The 19652-nt window shown below is 50.2% G+C and overlaps 56 non-coding genes and 2 pseudogenes across 56 annotated transcripts; all 58 read left to right on the top strand.

Annotated features, from left to right (window-relative positions):
• Positions 1 to 140: 140 nt before the first annotated feature.
• Positions 141 to 259, top strand: LOC128129391 (5S ribosomal RNA). Its single transcript, XR_008227301.1, has one exon. It is a non-coding gene; the product is annotated as a 5S ribosomal RNA (ribosomal RNA).
• A 219-nt stretch (positions 260 to 478) lies between these two features.
• Positions 479 to 597, top strand: LOC128130216 (5S ribosomal RNA). Its single transcript, XR_008228138.1, has one exon. It is a non-coding gene; the product is annotated as a 5S ribosomal RNA (ribosomal RNA).
• Positions 598 to 817: 220 nt separating this feature from the next.
• On the top strand, positions 818 to 936 carry LOC128129392 (5S ribosomal RNA). Its single transcript, XR_008227302.1, has one exon. It is a non-coding gene; the product is annotated as a 5S ribosomal RNA (ribosomal RNA).
• A 219-nt stretch (positions 937 to 1155) lies between these two features.
• LOC128130266 (5S ribosomal RNA) lies at positions 1156 to 1274 on the top strand. Its single transcript, XR_008228187.1, has one exon. It is a non-coding gene; the product is annotated as a 5S ribosomal RNA (ribosomal RNA).
• A 219-nt stretch (positions 1275 to 1493) lies between these two features.
• LOC128129394 (5S ribosomal RNA) lies at positions 1494 to 1612 on the top strand. The gene has a single exon (XR_008227305.1). It is a non-coding gene; the product is annotated as a 5S ribosomal RNA (ribosomal RNA).
• A 225-nt stretch (positions 1613 to 1837) lies between these two features.
• LOC128129396 (5S ribosomal RNA) lies at positions 1838 to 1956 on the top strand. The gene has a single exon (XR_008227307.1). It is a non-coding gene; the product is annotated as a 5S ribosomal RNA (ribosomal RNA).
• A 226-nt stretch (positions 1957 to 2182) lies between these two features.
• On the top strand, positions 2183 to 2301 carry LOC128130205 (5S ribosomal RNA). The gene has a single exon (XR_008228127.1). It is a non-coding gene; the product is annotated as a 5S ribosomal RNA (ribosomal RNA).
• Positions 2302 to 2520: 219 nt separating this feature from the next.
• Positions 2521 to 2639, top strand: LOC128129401 (5S ribosomal RNA). Its single transcript, XR_008227313.1, has one exon. It is a non-coding gene; the product is annotated as a 5S ribosomal RNA (ribosomal RNA).
• Positions 2640 to 2865: 226 nt separating this feature from the next.
• Positions 2866 to 2984, top strand: LOC128130207 (5S ribosomal RNA). The gene has a single exon (XR_008228129.1). It is a non-coding gene; the product is annotated as a 5S ribosomal RNA (ribosomal RNA).
• Positions 2985 to 3204: 220 nt separating this feature from the next.
• LOC128129405 (5S ribosomal RNA) lies at positions 3205 to 3323 on the top strand. Its single transcript, XR_008227317.1, has one exon. It is a non-coding gene; the product is annotated as a 5S ribosomal RNA (ribosomal RNA).
• Positions 3324 to 3542: 219 nt separating this feature from the next.
• On the top strand, positions 3543 to 3660 carry LOC128130925 (5S ribosomal RNA). The gene has a single exon (XR_008228848.1). It is a non-coding gene; the product is annotated as a 5S ribosomal RNA (ribosomal RNA).
• A 220-nt stretch (positions 3661 to 3880) lies between these two features.
• Positions 3881 to 3999, top strand: LOC128129619 (5S ribosomal RNA). The gene has a single exon (XR_008227540.1). It is a non-coding gene; the product is annotated as a 5S ribosomal RNA (ribosomal RNA).
• A 220-nt stretch (positions 4000 to 4219) lies between these two features.
• On the top strand, positions 4220 to 4338 carry LOC128129409 (5S ribosomal RNA). Its single transcript, XR_008227319.1, has one exon. It is a non-coding gene; the product is annotated as a 5S ribosomal RNA (ribosomal RNA).
• A 220-nt stretch (positions 4339 to 4558) lies between these two features.
• On the top strand, positions 4559 to 4677 carry LOC128130218 (5S ribosomal RNA). The gene has a single exon (XR_008228140.1). It is a non-coding gene; the product is annotated as a 5S ribosomal RNA (ribosomal RNA).
• Positions 4678 to 4897: 220 nt separating this feature from the next.
• On the top strand, positions 4898 to 5016 carry LOC128129410 (5S ribosomal RNA). Its single transcript, XR_008227320.1, has one exon. It is a non-coding gene; the product is annotated as a 5S ribosomal RNA (ribosomal RNA).
• A 220-nt stretch (positions 5017 to 5236) lies between these two features.
• LOC128129411 (5S ribosomal RNA) lies at positions 5237 to 5355 on the top strand. Its single transcript, XR_008227321.1, has one exon. It is a non-coding gene; the product is annotated as a 5S ribosomal RNA (ribosomal RNA).
• Positions 5356 to 5575: 220 nt separating this feature from the next.
• LOC128130267 (5S ribosomal RNA) lies at positions 5576 to 5694 on the top strand. The gene has a single exon (XR_008228188.1). It is a non-coding gene; the product is annotated as a 5S ribosomal RNA (ribosomal RNA).
• Positions 5695 to 5913: 219 nt separating this feature from the next.
• On the top strand, positions 5914 to 6032 carry LOC128129417 (5S ribosomal RNA). The gene has a single exon (XR_008227322.1). It is a non-coding gene; the product is annotated as a 5S ribosomal RNA (ribosomal RNA).
• Positions 6033 to 6258: 226 nt separating this feature from the next.
• LOC128130208 (5S ribosomal RNA) lies at positions 6259 to 6377 on the top strand. Its single transcript, XR_008228130.1, has one exon. It is a non-coding gene; the product is annotated as a 5S ribosomal RNA (ribosomal RNA).
• A 220-nt stretch (positions 6378 to 6597) lies between these two features.
• On the top strand, positions 6598 to 6716 carry LOC128129422 (5S ribosomal RNA). Its single transcript, XR_008227323.1, has one exon. It is a non-coding gene; the product is annotated as a 5S ribosomal RNA (ribosomal RNA).
• A 219-nt stretch (positions 6717 to 6935) lies between these two features.
• On the top strand, positions 6936 to 7053 carry LOC128130926 (5S ribosomal RNA). The gene has a single exon (XR_008228849.1). It is a non-coding gene; the product is annotated as a 5S ribosomal RNA (ribosomal RNA).
• Positions 7054 to 7273: 220 nt separating this feature from the next.
• Positions 7274 to 7392, top strand: LOC128129620 (5S ribosomal RNA). The gene has a single exon (XR_008227541.1). It is a non-coding gene; the product is annotated as a 5S ribosomal RNA (ribosomal RNA).
• Positions 7393 to 7612: 220 nt separating this feature from the next.
• LOC128130209 (5S ribosomal RNA) lies at positions 7613 to 7731 on the top strand. Its single transcript, XR_008228131.1, has one exon. It is a non-coding gene; the product is annotated as a 5S ribosomal RNA (ribosomal RNA).
• Positions 7732 to 7951: 220 nt separating this feature from the next.
• Positions 7952 to 8069, top strand: LOC128130605 (5S ribosomal RNA). The gene has a single exon (XR_008228529.1). It is a non-coding gene; the product is annotated as a 5S ribosomal RNA (ribosomal RNA).
• Positions 8070 to 8288: 219 nt separating this feature from the next.
• Positions 8289 to 8407, top strand: LOC128129622 (5S ribosomal RNA). Its single transcript, XR_008227543.1, has one exon. It is a non-coding gene; the product is annotated as a 5S ribosomal RNA (ribosomal RNA).
• A 220-nt stretch (positions 8408 to 8627) lies between these two features.
• On the top strand, positions 8628 to 8746 carry LOC128129425 (5S ribosomal RNA). The gene has a single exon (XR_008227324.1). It is a non-coding gene; the product is annotated as a 5S ribosomal RNA (ribosomal RNA).
• A 219-nt stretch (positions 8747 to 8965) lies between these two features.
• On the top strand, positions 8966 to 9084 carry LOC128130219 (5S ribosomal RNA). Its single transcript, XR_008228141.1, has one exon. It is a non-coding gene; the product is annotated as a 5S ribosomal RNA (ribosomal RNA).
• A 220-nt stretch (positions 9085 to 9304) lies between these two features.
• On the top strand, positions 9305 to 9423 carry LOC128129623 (5S ribosomal RNA). Its single transcript, XR_008227544.1, has one exon. It is a non-coding gene; the product is annotated as a 5S ribosomal RNA (ribosomal RNA).
• A 220-nt stretch (positions 9424 to 9643) lies between these two features.
• LOC128130822 (5S ribosomal RNA) lies at positions 9644 to 9762 on the top strand. Its single transcript, XR_008228744.1, has one exon. It is a non-coding gene; the product is annotated as a 5S ribosomal RNA (ribosomal RNA).
• Positions 9763 to 9982: 220 nt separating this feature from the next.
• LOC128130607 (5S ribosomal RNA) lies at positions 9983 to 10100 on the top strand. Its single transcript, XR_008228530.1, has one exon. It is a non-coding gene; the product is annotated as a 5S ribosomal RNA (ribosomal RNA).
• Positions 10101 to 10319: 219 nt separating this feature from the next.
• LOC128129624 (5S ribosomal RNA) lies at positions 10320 to 10438 on the top strand. Its single transcript, XR_008227545.1, has one exon. It is a non-coding gene; the product is annotated as a 5S ribosomal RNA (ribosomal RNA).
• A 220-nt stretch (positions 10439 to 10658) lies between these two features.
• LOC128129426 (5S ribosomal RNA) lies at positions 10659 to 10777 on the top strand. Its single transcript, XR_008227325.1, has one exon. It is a non-coding gene; the product is annotated as a 5S ribosomal RNA (ribosomal RNA).
• A 219-nt stretch (positions 10778 to 10996) lies between these two features.
• Positions 10997 to 11115, top strand: LOC128130220 (5S ribosomal RNA). Its single transcript, XR_008228142.1, has one exon. It is a non-coding gene; the product is annotated as a 5S ribosomal RNA (ribosomal RNA).
• A 220-nt stretch (positions 11116 to 11335) lies between these two features.
• LOC128129427 (5S ribosomal RNA) lies at positions 11336 to 11454 on the top strand. The gene has a single exon (XR_008227328.1). It is a non-coding gene; the product is annotated as a 5S ribosomal RNA (ribosomal RNA).
• A 219-nt stretch (positions 11455 to 11673) lies between these two features.
• On the top strand, positions 11674 to 11792 carry LOC128130268 (5S ribosomal RNA). Its single transcript, XR_008228190.1, has one exon. It is a non-coding gene; the product is annotated as a 5S ribosomal RNA (ribosomal RNA).
• A 219-nt stretch (positions 11793 to 12011) lies between these two features.
• LOC128129430 (5S ribosomal RNA) lies at positions 12012 to 12130 on the top strand. The gene has a single exon (XR_008227329.1). It is a non-coding gene; the product is annotated as a 5S ribosomal RNA (ribosomal RNA).
• A 225-nt stretch (positions 12131 to 12355) lies between these two features.
• Positions 12356 to 12474, top strand: LOC128130210 (5S ribosomal RNA). Its single transcript, XR_008228132.1, has one exon. It is a non-coding gene; the product is annotated as a 5S ribosomal RNA (ribosomal RNA).
• Positions 12475 to 12695: 221 nt separating this feature from the next.
• On the top strand, positions 12696 to 12814 carry LOC128129431 (5S ribosomal RNA). The gene has a single exon (XR_008227330.1). It is a non-coding gene; the product is annotated as a 5S ribosomal RNA (ribosomal RNA).
• A 220-nt stretch (positions 12815 to 13034) lies between these two features.
• On the top strand, positions 13035 to 13153 carry LOC128129434 (5S ribosomal RNA). Its single transcript, XR_008227333.1, has one exon. It is a non-coding gene; the product is annotated as a 5S ribosomal RNA (ribosomal RNA).
• A 220-nt stretch (positions 13154 to 13373) lies between these two features.
• On the top strand, positions 13374 to 13492 carry LOC128130221 (5S ribosomal RNA). Its single transcript, XR_008228143.1, has one exon. It is a non-coding gene; the product is annotated as a 5S ribosomal RNA (ribosomal RNA).
• Positions 13493 to 13712: 220 nt separating this feature from the next.
• On the top strand, positions 13713 to 13831 carry LOC128129437 (5S ribosomal RNA). The gene has a single exon (XR_008227337.1). It is a non-coding gene; the product is annotated as a 5S ribosomal RNA (ribosomal RNA).
• A 220-nt stretch (positions 13832 to 14051) lies between these two features.
• LOC128129625 (5S ribosomal RNA) lies at positions 14052 to 14170 on the top strand. Its single transcript, XR_008227546.1, has one exon. It is a non-coding gene; the product is annotated as a 5S ribosomal RNA (ribosomal RNA).
• Positions 14171 to 14369: 199 nt separating this feature from the next.
• Positions 14370 to 14488, top strand: LOC128130816 (5S ribosomal RNA). The gene has a single exon (XR_008228738.1). It is a non-coding gene; the product is annotated as a 5S ribosomal RNA (ribosomal RNA).
• A 220-nt stretch (positions 14489 to 14708) lies between these two features.
• Positions 14709 to 14827, top strand: LOC128129440 (5S ribosomal RNA). Its single transcript, XR_008227339.1, has one exon. It is a non-coding gene; the product is annotated as a 5S ribosomal RNA (ribosomal RNA).
• Positions 14828 to 15047: 220 nt separating this feature from the next.
• LOC128129626 (5S ribosomal RNA) lies at positions 15048 to 15166 on the top strand. Its single transcript, XR_008227547.1, has one exon. It is a non-coding gene; the product is annotated as a 5S ribosomal RNA (ribosomal RNA).
• Positions 15167 to 15387: 221 nt separating this feature from the next.
• Positions 15388 to 15506, top strand: LOC128129441 (5S ribosomal RNA). The gene has a single exon (XR_008227340.1). It is a non-coding gene; the product is annotated as a 5S ribosomal RNA (ribosomal RNA).
• Positions 15507 to 15728: 222 nt separating this feature from the next.
• LOC128130670 (5S ribosomal RNA) lies at positions 15729 to 15848 on the top strand. The gene has a single exon (XR_008228593.1). It is a non-coding gene; the product is annotated as a 5S ribosomal RNA (ribosomal RNA).
• Positions 15849 to 16070: 222 nt separating this feature from the next.
• LOC128131199 (5S ribosomal RNA) lies at positions 16071 to 16191 on the top strand (annotated as a pseudogene).
• Positions 16192 to 16412: 221 nt separating this feature from the next.
• LOC128130668 (5S ribosomal RNA) lies at positions 16413 to 16532 on the top strand. The gene has a single exon (XR_008228591.1). It is a non-coding gene; the product is annotated as a 5S ribosomal RNA (ribosomal RNA).
• A 223-nt stretch (positions 16533 to 16755) lies between these two features.
• On the top strand, positions 16756 to 16874 carry LOC128129627 (5S ribosomal RNA). The gene has a single exon (XR_008227548.1). It is a non-coding gene; the product is annotated as a 5S ribosomal RNA (ribosomal RNA).
• A 200-nt stretch (positions 16875 to 17074) lies between these two features.
• On the top strand, positions 17075 to 17193 carry LOC128130817 (5S ribosomal RNA). The gene has a single exon (XR_008228739.1). It is a non-coding gene; the product is annotated as a 5S ribosomal RNA (ribosomal RNA).
• A 210-nt stretch (positions 17194 to 17403) lies between these two features.
• LOC128131201 (5S ribosomal RNA) lies at positions 17404 to 17519 on the top strand (annotated as a pseudogene).
• Positions 17520 to 17739: 220 nt separating this feature from the next.
• LOC128129628 (5S ribosomal RNA) lies at positions 17740 to 17858 on the top strand. Its single transcript, XR_008227549.1, has one exon. It is a non-coding gene; the product is annotated as a 5S ribosomal RNA (ribosomal RNA).
• A 221-nt stretch (positions 17859 to 18079) lies between these two features.
• On the top strand, positions 18080 to 18198 carry LOC128129443 (5S ribosomal RNA). The gene has a single exon (XR_008227343.1). It is a non-coding gene; the product is annotated as a 5S ribosomal RNA (ribosomal RNA).
• A 220-nt stretch (positions 18199 to 18418) lies between these two features.
• LOC128129629 (5S ribosomal RNA) lies at positions 18419 to 18537 on the top strand. Its single transcript, XR_008227550.1, has one exon. It is a non-coding gene; the product is annotated as a 5S ribosomal RNA (ribosomal RNA).
• A 221-nt stretch (positions 18538 to 18758) lies between these two features.
• Positions 18759 to 18877, top strand: LOC128129445 (5S ribosomal RNA). The gene has a single exon (XR_008227344.1). It is a non-coding gene; the product is annotated as a 5S ribosomal RNA (ribosomal RNA).
• Positions 18878 to 19096: 219 nt separating this feature from the next.
• LOC128129630 (5S ribosomal RNA) lies at positions 19097 to 19215 on the top strand. The gene has a single exon (XR_008227551.1). It is a non-coding gene; the product is annotated as a 5S ribosomal RNA (ribosomal RNA).
• A 219-nt stretch (positions 19216 to 19434) lies between these two features.
• LOC128130062 (5S ribosomal RNA) lies at positions 19435 to 19553 on the top strand. The gene has a single exon (XR_008227985.1). It is a non-coding gene; the product is annotated as a 5S ribosomal RNA (ribosomal RNA).
• Positions 19554 to 19652: the final 99 nt, after the last annotated feature.

Here is a 19652-nt window from a genome sequence, read left to right on the forward strand (position 1 = left end):
GCATCCGGTTCAATGTTGATCGTTTTCGTGTTTCCCTGAACGGAGCCGATCCCTCACGTGGGTCCCACGCCTCGCGTACGAAAGCAAACGAGGTTCTGCGTCTTGTAAGACATAAAAACAATTACCACGGATAGTATTTCGGGTGCGATCATACCAGCACTAATGCACCGGATCCCATCAGAACTCCGCAGTTAAGCGTGCTTGGGCGAGAGTAGTACTAGGATGGGTGACCCCCTGGGAAGTCCTCGTGTTGCACCCCCTTTTTCGTTGCCCGTTTGCGTTTTTTTAGGTTTTAGGTGCGTTTTTTTTTCCTTTCTTGTTATGTCTATGCTCGGGCGGCATCCGGTTCAATGTTGATCGTTTTCGTGTTTCCCTGAACGGAGCCGATCCCTCACGTGGGTCCCACGCCTCGCGTACGAAAGCAAACGAGGTTCTGCGTCTTGTAAGACATAAAAACAATTACCACGGATAGTATTTCGGGTGCGATCATACTAGCACTAATGCACCGGATCCCATCAGAACTCCGCAGTTAAGCGTGCTTGGGCGAGAGTAGTACTAGGATGGGTGACCCCCTGGGAAGTCCTCGTGTTGCACCCCCTTTTTCGTTGCCCGTTTGCGTTTTTTTAGGTTTTAGGTGCGTTTTTTTTTTCCTTTCTTGTTATGTCGATGCTCGGGCGGCATCCGGTTCAATGTTGATCGTTTTCGTGTTTCCCTGAACGGAGCCGATCCCTCACGTGGGTCCCACGCCTCGCGTACGAAAGCAAACGAGGTTCTGCGTCTTGTAAGACATAAAAACAATTACCACGGATAGTATTTCGGGTGCGATCATACCAGCACTAATGCACCGGATCCCATCAGAACTCCGCAGTTAAGCGTGCTTGGGCGAGAGTAGTACTAGGATGGGTGACCCCCTGGGAAGTCCTCGTGTTGCACCCCCTTTTTCGTTGCCCGTTTGCGTTTTTTTAGGTTTTAGGTGCGTTTTTTTTTCCTTTCTTGTTATGTCTATGCTCGGGCGGCATCCGGTTCAATGTTGATCGTTTTCGTGTTTCCCTGAACGGAGCCGATCCCTCACGTGGGTCCCACGCCTCGCGTACGAAAGCAAACGAGGTTCTGCGTCTTGTAAGACATAAAAACAATTACCACGGATAGTATTTCGGGTGCGATCATACCAGCACTAATGCACCGGATTCCATCAGAACTCCGCAGTTAAGCGTGCTTGGGCGAGAGTAGTACTAGGATGGGTGACCCCCTGGGAAGTCCTCGTGTTGCACCCCCTTTTTCGTTGCCCGTTTGCGTTTTTTTAGGTTTTAGGTGCGTTTTTTTTTCCTTTCTTGTTATGTCTATGCTCGGGCGGCATCCGGTTCAATGTTGATCGTTTTCGTGTTTCCCTGAACGGAGCCGATCCCTCACGTGGGTCCCACGCCTCGCGTACGAAAGCAAACGAGGTTCTGCGTCTTGTAAGACATAAAAACAATTACCACGGATAGTATTTCGGGTGCGATCATACCAGCACTAATGCACCGGATCCCATCAGAACTCCGCAGTTAAGCGTGCTTGGGCGAGAGTAGTACTAGGATGGGTGACCCCCTGGGAAGTCCTCGTGTTGCACCCCCTTTTTCGTTGCCCGTTTGCGTTTTTTTAGGTTTTAGGTGCGTTTTTTTTTTTTTTTCCTTTCTTGTTATGTCTATGTACCACTGCTTTCCGGTTCAATGTTGATCGTTTTCGTGTTTCCCTGAACGGAGCCGATCCCTCACGTGGGTCCCACGCCTCGCGTACGAAAGCAAACGAGGTTCTGCGTCTTGTAAGACATAAAAACAATTACCACGGATAGTATTTCGGGTGCGATCATACCAGCACTAATGCACCGGATCCCATCAGAACTCCGCAGTTAAGCGTGCTTGGGCGAGAGTAGTACTAGGATGGGTGACCCCCTGGGAAGTCCTCGTGTTGCACCCCCTTTTTCGTTGCCCGTTTGCGTTTTTTTAGGTTTTAGGTGCGTTTTTTTTTTTTTTTTCCTTTCTTGTTATGTCTATGCTCGGGCGGCATCCGGTTCAATGTTGATCGTTTTCGTGTTTCCCTGAACGGAGCCGATCCCTCACGTGGGTCCCACGCCTCGCGTACGAAAGCAAACGAGGTTCTGCGTCTTGTAAGACATAAAAACAATTACCACGGATAGTATTTCTGGTGCGATCATACCAGCACTAATGCACCGGATCCCATCAGAACTCCGCAGTTAAGCGTGCTTGGGCGAGAGTAGTACTAGGATGGGTGACCCCCTGGGAAGTCCTCGTGTTGCACCCCCTTTTTCGTTGCCCGTTTGCGTTTTTTTAGGTTTTAGGTGCGTTTTTTTTTCCTTTCTTGTTATGTCTATGCTCGGGCGGCATCCGGTTCAATGTTGATCGTTTTCGTGTTTCCCTGAACGGAGCCGATCCCTCACGTGGGTCCCACGCCTCGCGTACGAAAGCAAACGAGGTTCTGCGTCTTGTAAGACATAAAAACAATTACCACGGATAGTATTTCGGGTGCGATCATACCAGCACTAATGCACCGGATCCCATCAGAACTCCGCAGTTAAGCGTGCTTGGGCGAGAGTAGTACTAGGATGGGTGACCCCCTGGGAAGTCCTCGTGTTGCACCCCCTTTTTCGTTGCCCGTTTGCGTTTTTTTAGGTTTTAGGTGCGTTTTTTTTTTTTTTTTCCTTTCTTGTTATGTCTATGCTCGGGCGGCATCCGGTTCAATGTTGATCGTTTTCGTGTTTCCCTGAACGGAGCCGATCCCTCACGTGGGTCCCACGCCTCGCGTACGAAAGCAAACGAGGTTCTGCGTCTTGTAAGACATAAAAACAATTACCACGGATAGTATTTCTGGTGCGATCATACCAGCACTAATGCACCGGATCCCATCAGAACTCCGCAGTTAAGCGTGCTTGGGCGAGAGTAGTACTAGGATGGGTGACCCCCTGGGAAGTCCTCGTGTTGCACCCCCTTTTTCGTTGCCCGTTTGCGTTTTTTTAGGTTTTAGGTGCGTTTTTTTTTTCCTTTCTTGTTATGTCGATGCTCGGGCGGCATCCGGTTCAATGTTGATCGTTTTCGTGTTTCCCTGAACGGAGCCGATCCCTCACGTGGGTCCCACGCCTCGCGTACGAAAGCAAACGAGGTTCTGCGTCTTGTAAGACATAAAAACAATTACCACGGATAGTATTTCGGGTGCGATCATACCAGCACTAATGCACCGGATCCCATCAGAACTCCGCAGTTAAGCGTGCTTGGGCGAGAGTAGTACTAGGATGGGTGACCCCCTGGGAAGTCCTCGTGTTGCACCCCCTTTTTCGTTGCCCGTTTGCGTTTTTTTAGGTTTTAGGTGCGTTTTTTTTTCCTTTCTTGTTATGTCTATGCTCGGGCGGCATCCGGTTCAATGTTGATCGTTTTCGTGTTTCCCTGAACGGAGCCGATCCCTCACGTGGGTCCCACGCCTCGCGTACGAAAGCAAACGAGGTTCTGCGTCTTGTAAGACATAAAAACAATTACCACGGATAGTATTTCGGGTGCGATCATACCAGCACTAACGCACCGGATCCCATCAGAACTCCGCAGTTAAGCGTGCTTGGCGAGAGTAGTACTAGGATGGGTGACCCCCTGGGAAGTCCTCGTGTTGCACCCCCTTTTTCGTTGCCCGTTTGCGTTTTTTTAGGTTTTAGGTGCGTTTTTTTTTTCCTTTCTTGTTATGTCGATGCTCGGGCGGCATCCGGTTCAATGTTGATCGTTTTCGTGTTTCCCTGAACGGAGCCGATCCCTCACGTGGGTCCCACGCCTCGCGTACGAAAGCAAACGAGGTTCTGCGTCTTGTAAGACATAAAAACAATTACCACGGATAGTATTTCGGGTGCGATCATACCAGCACTAACGCACCGGATCCCATCAGAACTCCGCAGTTAAGCGTGCTTGGGCGAGAGTAGTACTAGGATGGGTGACCCCCTGGGAAGTCCTCGTGTTGCACCCCCTTTTTCGTTGCCCGTTTGCGTTTTTTTAGGTTTTAGGTGCGTTTTTTTTTTCCTTTCTTGTTATGTCGATGCTCGGGCGGCATCCGGTTCAATGTTGATCGTTTTCGTGTTTCCCTGAACGGAGCCGATCCCTCACGTGGGTCCCACGCCTCGCGTACGAAAGCAAACGAGGTTCTGCGTCTTGTAAGACATAAAAACAATTACCACGGATAGTATTTCGGGTGCGATCATACCAGCACTAATGCACCGGATCCCATCAGAACTCCGCAGTTAAGCGTGCTTGGGCGAGAGTAGTACTAGGATGGGTGACCCCCTGGGAAGTCCTCGTGTTGCACCCCCTTTTTCGTTGCCCGTTTGCGTTTTTTTAGGTTTTAGGTGCGTTTTTTTTTTCCTTTCTTGTTATGTCTATGCTCGGGCGGCATCCGGTTCAATGTTGATCGTTTTCGTGTTTCCCTGAACGGAGCCGATCCCTCACGTGGGTCCCACGCCTCGCGTACGAAAGCAAACGAGGTTCTGCGTCTTGTAAGACATAAAAACAATTACCACGGATAGTATTTCGGGTGCGATCATACTAGCACTAATGCACCGGATCCCATCAGAACTCCGCAGTTAAGCGTGCTTGGGCGAGAGTAGTACTAGGATGGGTGACCCCCTGGGAAGTCCTCGTGTTGCACCCCCTTTTTCGTTGCCCGTTTGCGTTTTTTTAGGTTTTAGGTGCGTTTTTTTTTTCCTTTCTTGTTATGTCGATGCTCGGGCGGCATCCGGTTCAATGTTGATCGTTTTCGTGTTTCCCTGAACGGAGCCGATCCCTCACGTGGGTCCCACGCCTCGCGTACGAAAGCAAACGAGGTTCTGCGTCTTGTAAGACATAAAAACAATTACCACGGATAGTATTTCGGGTGCGATCATACCAGCACTAATGCACCGGATCCCATCAGAACTCCGCAGTTAAGCGTGCTTGGGCGAGAGTAGTACTAGGATGGGTGACCCCCTGGGAAGTCCTCGTGTTGCACCCCCTTTTTCGTTGCCCGTTTGCGTTTTTTTAGGTTTTAGGTGCGTTTTTTTTTTCCTTTCTTGTTATGTCGATGCTCGGGCGGCATCCGGTTCAATGTTGATCGTTTTCGTGTTTCCCTGAACGGAGCCGATCCCTCACGTGGGTCCCACGCCTCGCGTACGAAAGCAAACGAGGTTCTGCGTCTTGTAAGACATAAAAACAATTACCACGGATAGTATTTCGGGTGCGATCATACCAGCACTAATGCACCGGATCCCATCAGAACTCCGCAGTTAAGCGTGCTTGGGCGAGAGTAGTACTAGGATGGGTGACCCCCTGGGAAGTCCTCGTGTTGCACCCCCTTTTTCGTTGCCCGTTTGCGTTTTTTTAGGTTTTAGGTGCGTTTTTTTTTTCCTTTCTTGTTATGTCTATGCTCGGGCGGCATCCGGTTCAATGTTGATCGTTTTCGTGTTTCCCTGAACGGAGCCGATCCCTCACGTGGGTCCCACGCCTCGCGTACGAAAGCAAACGAGGTTCTGCGTCTTGTAAGACATAAAAACAATTACCACGGATAGTATTTTGGGTGCGATCATACCAGCACTAATGCACCGGATTCCATCAGAACTCCGCAGTTAAGCGTGCTTGGGCGAGAGTAGTACTAGGATGGGTGACCCCCTGGGAAGTCCTCGTGTTGCACCCCCTTTTTCGTTGCCCGTTTGCGTTTTTTTAGGTTTTAGGTGCGTTTTTTTTTCCTTTCTTGTTATGTCTATGCTCGGGCGGCATCCGGTTCAATGTTGATCGTTTTCGTGTTTCCCTGAACGGAGCCGATCCCTCACGTGGGTCCCACGCCTCGCGTACGAAAGCAAACGAGGTTCTGCGTCTTGTAAGACATAAAAACAATTACCACGGATAGTATTTCGGGTGCGATCATACCAGCACTAATGCACCGGATCCCATCAGAACTCCGCAGTTAAGCGTGCTTGGGCGAGAGTAGTACTAGGATGGGTGACCCCCTGGGAAGTCCTCGTGTTGCACCCCCTTTTTCGTTGCCCGTTTGCGTTTTTTTAGGTTTTAGGTGCGTTTTTTTTTTTTTTTTCCTTTCTTGTTATGTCTATGCTCGGGCGGCATCCGGTTCAATGTTGATCGTTTTCGTGTTTCCCTGAACGGAGCCGATCCCTCACGTGGGTCCCACGCCTCGCGTACGAAAGCAAACGAGGTTCTGCGTCTTGTAAGACATAAAAACAATTACCACGGATAGTATTTCTGGTGCGATCATACCAGCACTAATGCACCGGATCCCATCAGAACTCCGCAGTTAAGCGTGCTTGGGCGAGAGTAGTACTAGGATGGGTGACCCCCTGGGAAGTCCTCGTGTTGCACCCCCTTTTTCGTTGCCCGTTTGCGTTTTTTTAGGTTTTAGGTGCGTTTTTTTTTTCCTTTCTTGTTATGTCGATGCTCGGGCGGCATCCGGTTCAATGTTGATCGTTTTCGTGTTTCCCTGAACGGAGCCGATCCCTCACGTGGGTCCCACGCCTCGCGTACGAAAGCAAACGAGGTTCTGCGTCTTGTAAGACATAAAAACAATTACCACGGATAGTATTTCGGGTGCGATCATACCAGCACTAATGCACCGGATCCCATCAGAACTCCGCAGTTAAGCGTGCTTGGGCGAGAGTAGTACTAGGATGGGTGACCCCCTGGGAAGTCCTCGTGTTGCACCCCCTTTTTCGTTGCCCGTTTGCGTTTTTTTAGGTTTTAGGTGCGTTTTTTTTTCCTTTCTTGTTATGTCTATGCTCGGGCGGCATCCGGTTCAATGTTGATCGTTTTCGTGTTTCCCTGAACGGAGCCGATCCCTCACGTGGGTCCCACGCCTCGCGTACGAAAGCAAACGAGGTTCTGCGTCTTGTAAGACATAAAAACAATTACCACGGATAGTATTTCGGGTGCGATCATACCAGCACTAACGCACCGGATCCCATCAGAACTCCGCAGTTAAGCGTGCTTGGCGAGAGTAGTACTAGGATGGGTGACCCCCTGGGAAGTCCTCGTGTTGCACCCCCTTTTTCGTTGCCCGTTTGCGTTTTTTTAGGTTTTAGGTGCGTTTTTTTTTTCCTTTCTTGTTATGTCGATGCTCGGGCGGCATCCGGTTCAATGTTGATCGTTTTCGTGTTTCCCTGAACGGAGCCGATCCCTCACGTGGGTCCCACGCCTCGCGTACGAAAGCAAACGAGGTTCTGCGTCTTGTAAGACATAAAAACAATTACCACGGATAGTATTTCGGGTGCGATCATACCAGCACTAACGCACCGGATCCCATCAGAACTCCGCAGTTAAGCGTGCTTGGGCGAGAGTAGTACTAGGATGGGTGACCCCCTGGGAAGTCCTCGTGTTGCACCCCCTTTTTCGTTGCCCGTTTGCGTTTTTTTAGGTTTTAGGTGCGTTTTTTTTTTCCTTTCTTGTTATGTCGATGCTCGGGCGGCATCCGGTTCAATGTTGATCGTTTTCGTGTTTCCCTGAACGGAGCCGATCCCTCACGTGGGTCCCACGCCTCGCGTACGAAAGCAAACGAGGTTCTGCGTCTTGTAAGACATAAAAACAATTACCACGGATAGTATTTCTGGTGCGATCATACCAGCACTAATGCACCGGATCCCATCAGAACTCCGCAGTTAAGCGTGCTTGGGCGAGAGTAGTACTAGGATGGGTGACCCCCTGGGAAGTCCTCGTGTTGCACCCCCTTTTTCGTTGCCCGTTTGCGTTTTTTTAGGTTTTAGGTGCGTTTTTTTTTTCCTTTCTTGTTATGTCGATGCTCGGGCGGCATCCGGTTTAATGTTGATCGTTTTCGTGTTTCCCTGAACGGAGCCGATCCCTCACGTGGGTCCCACGCCTCGCGTACGAAAGCAAACGAGGTTCTGCGTCTTGTAAGACATAAAAACAATTACCACGGATAGTATTTCGGGTGCGATCATACCAGCACTAATGCACCGGATCCCATCAGAACTCCGCAGTTAAGCGTGCTTGGGCGAGAGTAGTACTAGGATGGGTGACCCCTGGGAAGTCCTCGTGTTGCACCCCCTTTTTCGTTGCCCGTTTGCGTTTTTTTAGGTTTTAGGTGCGTTTTTTTTTCCTTTCTTGTTATGTCTATGCTCGGGCGGCATCCGGTTCAATGTTGATCGTTTTCGTGTTTCCCTGAACGGAGCCGATCCCTCACGTGGGTCCCACGCCTCGCGTACGAAAGCAAACGAGGTTCTGCGTCTTGTAAGACATAAAAACAATTACCACGGATAGTATTTCGGGTGCGATCATACCAGCACTAACGCACCGGATCCCATCAGAACTCCGCAGTTAAGCGTGCTTGGGCGAGAGTAGTACTAGGATGGGTGACCCCCTGGGAAGTCCTCGTGTTGCACCCCCTTTTTCGTTGCCCGTTTGCGTTTTTTTAGGTTTTAGGTGCGTTTTTTTTTTCCTTTCTTGTTATGTCGATGCTCGGGCGGCATCCGGTTCAATGTTGATCGTTTTCGTGTTTCCCTGAACGGAGCCGATCCCTCACGTGGGTCCCACGCCTCGCGTACGAAAGCAAACGAGGTTCTGCGTCTTGTAAGACATAAAAACAATTACCACGGATAGTATTTCGGGTGCGATCATACCAGCACTAATGCACCGGATCCCATCAGAACTCCGCAGTTAAGCGTGCTTGGGCGAGAGTAGTACTAGGATGGGTGACCCCCTGGGAAGTCCTCGTGTTGCACCCCCTTTTTCGTTGCCCGTTTGCGTTTTTTTAGGTTTTAGGTGCGTTTTTTTTTCCTTTCTTGTTATGTCTATGCTCGGGCGGCATCCGGTTCAATGTTGATCGTTTTCGTGTTTCCCTGAACGGAGCCGATCCCTCACGTGGGTCCCACGCCTCGCGTACGAAAGCAAACGAGGTTCTGCGTCTTGTAAGACATAAAAACAATTACCACGGATAGTATTTCGGGTGCGATCATACTAGCACTAATGCACCGGATCCCATCAGAACTCCGCAGTTAAGCGTGCTTGGGCGAGAGTAGTACTAGGATGGGTGACCCCCTGGGAAGTCCTCGTGTTGCACCCCCTTTTTCGTTGCCCGTTTGCGTTTTTTTAGGTTTTAGGTGCGTTTTTTTTTTCCTTTCTTGTTATGTCGATGCTCGGGCGGCATCCGGTTCAATGTTGATCGTTTTCGTGTTTCCCTGAACGGAGCCGATCCCTCACGTGGGTCCCACGCCTCGCGTACGAAAGCAAACGAGGTTCTGCGTCTTGTAAGACATAAAAACAATTACCACGGATAGTATTTCGGGTGCGATCATACCAGCACTAACGCACCGGATCCCATCAGAACTCCGCAGTTAAGCGTGCTTGGGCGAGAGTAGTACTAGGATGGGTGACCCCCTGGGAAGTCCTCGTGTTGCACCCCCTTTTTCGTTGCCCGTTTGCGTTTTTTTAGGTTTTAGGTGCGTTTTTTTTTTCCTTTCTTGTTATGTCGATGCTCGGGCGGCATCCGGTTCAATGTTGATCGTTTTCGTGTTTCCCTGAACGGAGCCGATCCCTCACGTGGGTCCCACGCCTCGCGTACGAAAGCAAACGAGGTTCTGCGTCTTGTAAGACATAAAAACAATTACCACGGATAGTATTTCTGGTGCGATCATACCAGCACTAATGCACCGAATCCCATCAGAACTCCGCAGTTAAGCGTGCTTGGGCGAGAGTAGTACTAGGATGGGTGACCCCCTGGGAAGTCCTCGTGTTGCACCCCCTTTTTCGTTGCCCGTTTGCGTTTTTTTAGGTTTTAGGTGCGTTTTTTTTTTCCTTTCTTGTTATGTCGATGCTCGGGCGGCATCCGGTTCAATGTTGATCGTTTTCGTGTTTCCCTGAACGGAGCCGATCCCTCACGTGGGTCCCACGCCTCGCGTACGAAAGCAAACGAGGTTCTGCGTCTTGTAAGACATAAAAACAATTACCACGGATAGTATTTCGGGTGCGATCATACCAGCACTAATGCACCGGATCCCATCAGAACTCCGCAGTTAAGCGTGCTTGGGCGAGAGTAGTACTAGGATGGGTGACCCCTGGGAAGTCCTCGTGTTGCACCCCCTTTTTCGTTGCCCGTTTGCGTTTTTTTAGGTTTTAGGTGCGTTTTTTTTTCCTTTCTTGTTATGTCTATGCTCGGGCGGCATCCGGTTCAATGTTGATCGTTTTCGTGTTTCCCTGAACGGAGCCGATCCCTCACGTGGGTCCCACGCCTCGCGTACGAAAGCAAACGAGGTTCTGCGTCTTGTAAGACATAAAAACAATTACCACGGATAGTATTTCGGGTGCGATCATACCAGCACTAACGCACCGGATCCCATCAGAACTCCGCAGTTAAGCGTGCTTGGGCGAGAGTAGTACTAGGATGGGTGACCCCCTGGGAAGTCCTCGTGTTGCACCCCCTTTTTCGTTGCCCGTTTGCGTTTTTTTAGGTTTTAGGTGCGTTTTTTTTTTCCTTTCTTGTTATGTCGATGCTCGGGCGGCATCCGGTTCAATGTTGATCGTTTTCGTGTTTCCCTGAACGGAGCCGATCCCTCACGTGGGTCCCACGCCTCGCGTACGAAAGCAAACGAGGTTCTGCGTCTTGTAAGACATAAAAACAATTACCACGGATAGTATTTCGGGTGCGATCATACCAGCACTAATGCACCGGATCCCATCAGAACTCCGCAGTTAAGCGTGCTTGGGCGAGAGTAGTACTAGGATGGGTGACCCCCTGGGAAGTCCTCGTGTTGCACCCCCTTTTTCGTTGCCCGTTTGCGTTTTTTTAGGTTTTAGGTGCGTTTTTTGTTCCTTTCTTGTTATGTCTATGCTCGGGCGGCATCCGGTTCAATGTTGATCGTTTTCGTGTTTCCCTGAACGGAGCCGATCCCTCACGTGGGTCCCACGCCTCGCGTACGAAAGCAAACGAGGTTCTGCGTCTTGTAAGACATAAAAACAATTACCACGGATAGTATTTCGGGTGCGATCATACTAGCACTAATGCACCGGATCCCATCAGAACTCCGCAGTTAAGCGTGCTTGGGCGAGAGTAGTACTAGGATGGGTGACCCCCTGGGAAGTCCTCGTGTTGCACCCCCTTTTTCGTTGCCCGTTTGCGTTTTTTTAGGTTTTAGGTGCGTTTTTTTTTTCCTTTCTTGTTATGTCGATGCTCGGGCGGCATCCGGTTCAATGTTGATCGTTTTCGTGTTTCCCTGAACGGAGCCGATCCCTCACGTGGGTCCCACGCCTCGCGTACGAAAGCAAACGAGGTTCTGCGTCTTGTAAGACATAAAAACAATTACCACGGATAGTATTTCGGGTGCGATCATACCAGCACTAATGCACCGGATCCCATCAGAACTCCGCAGTTAAGCGTGCTTGGGCGAGAGTAGTACTAGGATGGGTGACCCCCTGGGAAGTCCTCGTGTTGCACCCCCTTTTTCGTTGCCCGTTTGCGTTTTTTTAGGTTTTAGGTGCGTTTTTTTTTCCTTTCTTGTTATGTCTATGCTCGGGCGGCATCCGGTTCAATGTTGATCGTTTTCGTGTTTCCCTGAACGGAGCCGATCCCTCACGTGGGTCCCACGCCTCGCGTACGAAAGCAAACGAGGTTCTGCGTCTTGTAAGACATAAAAACAATTACCACGGATAGTATTTCGGGTGCGATCATACCAGCACTAATGCACCGGATTCCATCAGAACTCCGCAGTTAAGCGTGCTTGGGCGAGAGTAGTACTAGGATGGGTGACCCCCTGGGAAGTCCTCGTGTTGCACCCCCTTTTTCGTTGCCCGTTTGCGTTTTTTTAGGTTTTAGGTGCGTTTTTTTTTCCTTTCTTGTTATGTCTATGTTCGGGCGGCATCCGGTTCAATGTTGATCGTTTTCGTGTTTCCCTGAACGGAGCCGATCCCTCACGTGGGTCCCACGCCTCGCGTACGAAAGCAAACGAGGTTCTGCGTCTTGTAAGACATAAAAACAATTACCACGGATAGTATTTCGGGTGCGATCATACCAGCACTAATGCACCGGATCCCATCAGAACTCCGCAGTTAAGCGTGCTTGGGCGAGAGTAGTACTAGGATGGGTGACCCCCTGGGAAGTCCTCGTGTTGCACCCCCTTTTTCGTTGCCCGTTTGCGTTTTTTTAGGTTTTAGGTGCGTTTTTTTTTTTTTTTCCTTTCTTGTTATGTCTATGCTCGGGCGGCATCCGGTTCAATGTTGATCGTTTTCGTGTTTCCCTGAACGGAGCCGATCCCTCACGTGGGTCCCACGCCTCGCGTACGAAAGCAAACGAGGTTCTGCGTCTTGTAAGACATAAAAACAATTACCACGGATAGTATTTCTGGTGCGATCATACCAGCACTAATGCACCGGATCCCATCAGAACTCCGCAGTTAAGCGTGCTTGGGCGAGAGTAGTACTAGGATGGGTGACCCCCTGGGAAGTCCTCGTGTTGCACCCCCTTTTTCGTTGCCCGTTTGCGTTTTTTTAGGTTTTAGGTGCGTTTTTTTTTTTCCTTTCTTGTTATGTCGATGCTCGGGCGGCATCCGGTTCAATGTTGATCGTTTTCGTGTTTCCCTGAACGGAGCCGATCCCTCACGTGGGTCCCACGCCTCGCGTACGAAAGCAAACGAGGTTCTGCGTCTTGTAAGACATAAAAACAATTACCACGGATAGTATTTCGGGTGCGATCATACCAGCACTAATGCACCGGATCCCATCAGAACTCCGCAGTTAAGCGTGCTTGGGCGAGAGTAGTACTAGGATGGGTGACCCCCTGGGAAGTCCTCGTGTTGCACCCCCTTTTTCGTTGCCCGTTTGCGTTTTTTTAGGTTTTAGGTGCGTTTTTTTTTTCCTTTCTTGTTATGTCGATGCTCGGGCGGCATCCGGTTCAATGTTGATCGTTTTCGTGTTTCCCTGAACGGAGCCGATCCCTCACGTGGGTCCCACGCCTCGCGTACGAAAGCAAACGAGGTTCTGCGTCTTGTAAGACATAAAAACAATTACCACGGATAGTATTTCGGGTGCGATCATACCAGCACTAATGCACCGGATCCCATCAGAACTCCGCAGTTAAGCGTGCTTGGGCGAGAGTAGTACTAGGATGGGTGACCCCCTGGGAAGTCCTCGTGTTGCACCCCCTTTTTCGTTGCCCGTTTGCGTTTTTTTAGGTTTTAGGTGCGTTTTTTTTTTCCTTTCTTGTTATGTCTATGCTCGGGCGGCATCCGGTTCAATGTTGATCGTTTTCGTGTTTCCCTGAACGGAGCCGATCCCTCACGTGGGTCCCACGCCTCGCGTACGAAAGCAAACGAGGTTCTGCGTCTTGTAAGACATAAAAACAATTACCACGGATAGTATTTCGGGTGCGATCATACTAGCACTAATGCACCGGATCCCATCAGAACTCCGCAGTTAAGCGTGCTTGGGCGAGAGTAGTACTAGGATGGGTGACCCCCTGGGAAGTCCTCGTGTTGCACCCCCTTTTTCGTTGCCCGTTTGCGTTTTTTTAGGTTTTAGGTGCGTTTTTTTTTTCCTTTCTTGTTATGTCGATGCTCGGGCGGCATCCGGTTCAATGTTGATCGTTTTCGTGTTTCCCTGAACGGAGCCGATCCCTCACGTGGGTCCCACGCCTCGCGTACGAAAGCAAACGAGGTTCTGCGTCTTGTAAGACATAAAAACAATTACCACGGATAGTATTTCGGGTGCGATCATACCAGCACTAATGCACCGGATCCCATCAGAACTCCGCAGTTAAGCGTGCTTGGGCGAGAGTAGTACTAGGATGGGTGACCCCCTGGGAAGTCCTCGTGTTGCACCCCCTTTTTCGTTGCCCGTTTGCGTTTTTTTAGGTTTTAGGTGCGTTTTTTTTTTCCTTTCTTGTTATGTCTATGCTCGGGCGGCATCCGGTTCAATGTTGATCGTTTTCGTGTTTCCCTGAACGGAGCCGATCCCTCACGTGGGTCCCACGCCTCGCGTACGAAAGCAAACGAGGTTCTGCGTCTTGTAAGACATAAAAACAATTACCACGGATAGTATTTCGGGTGCGATCATACCAGCACTAACGCACCGGATCCCATCAGAACTCCGCAGTTAAGCGTGCTTGGGCGAGAGTAGTACTAGGATGGGTGACCCCCTGGGAAGTCCTCGTGTTGCACCCCCTTTTTCGTTGCCCGTTTGCGTTTTTTTTTTCCTTTCTTGTTATGTCTATGCTCGGGCGGCATCCGGTTCAATGTTGATCATTTTCGTGTTTCCCTGAACGGAGCCGATCCCTCACGTGGGTCCCACGCCTCGCGTACGAAAGCAAACGAGGTTCTGCGTCTTGTAAGACATAAAAACAATTACCACGGATAGTATTTCGGGTGCGATCATACCAGCACTAATGCACCGAATCCCATCAGAACTCCGCAGTCAAGCGTGCTTGGGCGAGAGTAGTACTAGGATGGGTGACCCCCTGGGAAGTCCTCGTGTTGCACCCCCTTTTTCGTTGCTCGTTTGCGTTTTTTTAGGTTTTAGGTGCGTTTTTTTTTTCCTTTCTTGTTATGTCGATGCTCGGGCGGCATCCGGTTCAATGTTGATCGTTTTCGTGTTTCCCTGAACGGAGCCGATCCCTCACGTGGGTCCCACGCCTCGCGTACGAAAGCAAACGAGGTTCTGCGTCTTGTAAGACATAAAAACAATTACCACGGATAGTATTTCGGGTGCGATCATACCAGCACTAATGCACCGGATCCCATCAGAACTCCGCAGTTAAGCGTGCTTGGGCGAGAGTAGTACTAGGATGGGTGACCCCCTGGGAAGTCCTCGTGTTGCACCCCCTTTTTCGTTGCCCGTTTGCGTTTTTTTAGGTTTTAGGTGCGTTTTTTTTTTCCTTTCTTGTTATGTCTATGCTCGGGCGGCATCCGGTTCAATGTTGATCGTTTTCGTGTTTCCCTGAATGGAGCCGATCCCTCACGTGGGTCCCACGCCTCGCGTACGAAAGCAAACGAGGTTCTGCGTCTTGTAAGACATAAAAACAATTACCACGGATAGTATTTCGGGTGCGATCATACCAGCACTAACGCACCGGATCCCATCAGAACTCCGCAGTTAAGCGTGCTTGGGCGAGAGTAGTACTAGGATGGGTGACCCCCTGGGAAGTCCTCGTGTTGCACCCCCTTTTTCGTTGCCCGTTTGCGTTTTTTTTAGGTTTTAGGTGCGTTTTTTTTTTCCTTTCTTGTTATGTCTATGCTCGGGCGGCATCCGGTTCAATGTTGATCGTTTTCGTGTTTCCCTGAACGGAGCCGATCCCTCACGTGGGTCCCACGCCTCGCGTACGAAAGCAAACGAGGTTCTGCGTCTTGTAAGACATAAAAACAATTACCACGGATAGTATTTTGGGTGCGATCATACCAGCACTAATGCACCGGATCCCATCAGAACTCCGCAGTTAAGCGTGCTTGGGCGAGAGTAGTACTAGGATGGGTGACCCCCTGGGAAGTCCTCGTGTTGCACCCCCTTTTTCGTTGCCCGTTTGCGTTTTTTTAGGTTTTAGGTGCGTTTTTTTTTTCCTTTCTTGTTATGTCGATGCTCGGAGCGGCATCCGGTTCAATGTTGATCGTTTCTCGTGTTTCCCTGAACGGAGCCGATCCCTAACGTGGGTCCCACGCCTCGCGTACGAAAGCAAACGAGGTTCTGCGTCTTGTAAGACATAAAAACAATTACCACGGATAGTATTTCGGGTGCGATCATACCAGCACTAATGCACCGGATCCCATCAGAAACTCCGCAGTTAAGCGTGCTTGGGCGAGAGTAGTACTAGGATGGGTGACCCCCTGGGAAGTCCTCGTGTTGCACCCCCTTTTTCGTTGCCCGTTTGCGTTTTTTTAGGTTTTAGGTGCGTTTTTTTTTTCCTTTCTTGTTATGTCTATGCTCGGACGGCATCCGGTTCAATGTTGATCGTTTTCGTGTTTCCCTGAACGGAGCCGATCCCTCACGTGGGTCCCACGCCTCGCGTACGAAAGCAAACGAGGTTCTGCGTCTTGTAAGACATAAAAACCAATTACCCACGGATAGTATTTCGGGTGCGATCATACTAGCACTAATGCACCGGATCCCATCAGAACTCCGCAGTTAAGCGTGCTATGGGCGAGAGTAGTACTAGGATGGGTGACCCCTGGGAAGTCCTCGGTGTTTGTCACCCCCTTTTTCGTTGCCCGTTGCGTTTTTTTAGGTTTTAGGTGCGTTTTTTTTTTCCTTTCTTGTTATGTCGATGCTCCGGGCGGCATCCGGTTCAATGTTGATCGTTTTCGTGTTTCCCTGAACGGAGCCGATCCCTCACGTGGGTCCCACGCCTCGCGTACGAAAGCAAACGAGGTTCTGCGTCTTGTAAGACATAAAAACAATTACCACGGATCGTATTTCGGGTGCGATCATACCAGCACTAATGCACCGGATCCCATCAGAACTCCGCAGTTAAGCGTGCTTGGGCGAGAGTAGTACTAGGATGGGTGACCCCCCTGGGAAGTCCTCGTGTTGCACCCCCTTTTTCGTTGCCCGTTTGCGTTTTTTTAGGTTTTAGGTGCGTTTTTTTTTTCCTTTCTTGTTATGTCTATGCTCCGGGCGGCATCCCGGTTCAATGTTGATCGTTTTCGTGTTTCCCTGAACGGAGCCGATCCCTCACGTGGGTCCCACGCCTCGCGTACGAAAGCAAACGAGGTTCTGCGTCTTGTAAGACATAAAAAACAATTACCACGGATAGTATTTCGGGTGCGATCATACCAGCACTAACGCACCGGATCCCATCAGAACTCCGCAGTTAAGCGTGCTTGGGCGAGAGTAGTACTAGGATGGGTGACCCCCTGGGAAGTCCTCGTGTTGCACCCCCTTTTTCGTTGCCCGTTTGCGTTTTTTTTTTCCTTTCTTGTTATGTCTATGCTCGGGCGGCATCCGGTTCAATGTTGATCATTTTCGTGTTTCCCTGAACGGAGCCGATCCCTCACGTGGGTCCCACGCCCTCGCGTACGAAAGCAAACGAGGTTCTGCGTCTTGTAAGACATAAAAACAATTACCACGGATAGTATTTCGGGTGCGATCATACCAGCACTAATGCACCGAATCCCATCAGAACTCCGCAGTCAAGCGTGCTTGGGCGAGAGTAGTACTAGGATGGGTGACCCCCTGGGAAGTCCTCGTGTTGCACCCCCTTTTTCGTTGCTCGTTTGCGTTTTTTTAGGTTTTAGGTGCGTTTTTTTTTTCCTTTCTTGTTATGTCGATGCTCGGAGCGGCATCCGGTTCAATGTTGATCGTTTTCGTGTTTCCCTGAACGGAGCCGATCCCTCACGTGGGTCCCACGCCTCGCGTACGAAAGCAAACGAGGTTCTGCGTCTTGTAAGACATAAAAACAATTACCACGGATAGTATTTCGGGTGCGATCATACCGGATCCCATCAGAACTCCGCAGTTAAGCGTGCTTGGGCGAGAGTAGTACTAGGATGGGTGACCCCCTGGGAAGTCCTCGTGTTGCACCCCCTTTTTCGTTGCCCGTTTGCGTTTTTTTAGGTTTTAGGTGCGTTTTTTTTTTCCTTTCTTGTTATGTCTATGCTCGGGCGGCATCCGGTTCAATGTTGATCGTTTTCGTGTTTCCCTGAATGGAGCCGATCCCTCACGTGGGTCCCACGCCTCGCGTACGAAAGCAAACGAGGTTCTGCGTCTTGTAAGACATAAAAACAATTACCACGGATAGTATTTCGGGTGCGATCATACCAGCACTAACGCACCGGATCCCATCAGAACTCCGCAGTTAAGCGTGCTTGGGCGAGAGTAGTACTAGGATGGGTGACCCCCTGGGAAGTCCTCGTGTTGCACCCCCTTTTTCGTTGCCCGTTTGCGTTTTTTTTAGGTTTTAGGTGCGTTTTTTTTTTCCTTTCTTGTTATGTCTATGCTCGGGCGGCATCCGGTTCAATGTTGATCGTTTTCGTGTTTCCCTGAACGGAGCCGATCCCTCACGTGGGTCCCACGCCTCGCGTACGAAAGCAAACGAGGTTCTGCGTCTTGTAAGACATAAAAACAATTACCACGGATAGTATTTTGGGTGCGATCATACCAGCACTAATGCACCGGATCCCATCAGAACTCCGCAGTTAAGCGTGCTTGGGCGAGAGTAGTACTAGGATGGGTGACCCCCTGGGAAGTCCTCGTGTTGCACCCCCTTTTTCGTTGCCCGTTTGCGTTTTTTTAGGTTTTAGGTGCGTTTTTTTTTTCCTTTCTTGTTATGTCGATGCTCGGGCGGCATCCGGTTCAATGTTGATCGTTTTCGTGTTTCCCTGAACGGAGCCGATCCCTAACGTGGGTCCCACGCCTCGCGTACGAAAGCAAACGAGGTTCTGCGTCTTGTAAGACATAAAAACAATTACCACGGATAGTATTTCGGGTGCGATCATACCAGCACTAACGCACCGGATCCCATCAGAACTCCGCAGTTAAGCGTGCTTGGGCGAGAGTAGTACTAGGATGGGTGACCCCCTGGGAAGTCCTCGTGTTGCACCCCCTTTTTCGTTGCCCGTTTGCGTTTTTTTAGGTTTTAGGTGCGTTTTTTTTTTTCCTTTCTTGTTATGTCTATGCTCGGGCGGCATCCGGTTCAATGTTGATCGTTTTCGTGTTTCCCTGAACGGAGCCGATCCCTCACGTGAGTCCCACGCCTCGCGTACGAAAGCAAACGAGGTTCTGCGTCTTGTAAGACATAAAAACAATTACCACGGATAGTATTTCGGGTGCGATCATACCAGCACTAATGCACCGGATCCCATCAGAACTCCGCAGTTAAGCGTGCTTGGGCGAGAGTAGTACTAGGATGGGTGACCCCCTGGGAAGTCCTCGTGTTGCACCCCCTTTTTCGTTGCCCGTTTGCGTTTTTTTAGGTTTTAGGTGCGTTTTTTTTTCCTTTCTTGTTATGTCTATGCTCGGGCGGCATCCGGTTCAATGTTGATCGTTTTCGTGTTTCCCTGAACGGAGCCGATCCCTCACGTGGGTCCCACGCCTCGCGTACGAAAGCAAACGAGGTTCTGCGTCTTGTAAGACATAAAAACAATTACCACGGATAGTATTTCGGGTGCGATCATACCAGCACTAACGCACCGGATCCCATCAGAACTCCGCAGTTAAGCGTGCTTGGGCGAGAGTAGTACTAGGATGGGTGACCCCCTGGGAAGTCCTCGTGTTGCACCCCCTTTTTCGTTGCCCGTTTGCGTTTTTTTAGGTTTTAGGTGCGTTTTTTTTTCCTTTCTTGTTATGTCTATGCTCGGGCGGCATCCGGTTCAATGTTGATCGTTTTCGTGTTTCCCTGAACGGAGCCGATCCCTCACGTGGGTCCCACGCCTCGCGTACGAAAGCAAACGAGGTTCTGCGTCTTGTAAGACATAAAAACAATTACCACGGATAGTATTTCGGGTGCGATCATACCAGCACTAACGCACCGGATCCCATCAGAACTCCGCAGTTAAGCGTGCTTGGGCGAGAGTAGTACTAGGATGGGTGACCCCTTGGGAAGTCCTCGTGTTGCACCCCCTTTTTCGTTGCCCGTTTGCGTTTTTTTTTTCCTTTCTTGTTATGTCTATGCTCGGGCGGCATCCGGTTCAATGTTGATCATTTTCGTGTTTCCCTGAA

Source organism: Lactuca sativa, chromosome 1 (genome assembly GCF_002870075.4).
Source record: "Lactuca sativa cultivar Salinas chromosome 1, Lsat_Salinas_v11, whole genome shotgun sequence".
Taxonomy (NCBI): Eukaryota; Viridiplantae; Streptophyta; class Magnoliopsida; order Asterales; family Asteraceae; genus Lactuca; species Lactuca sativa.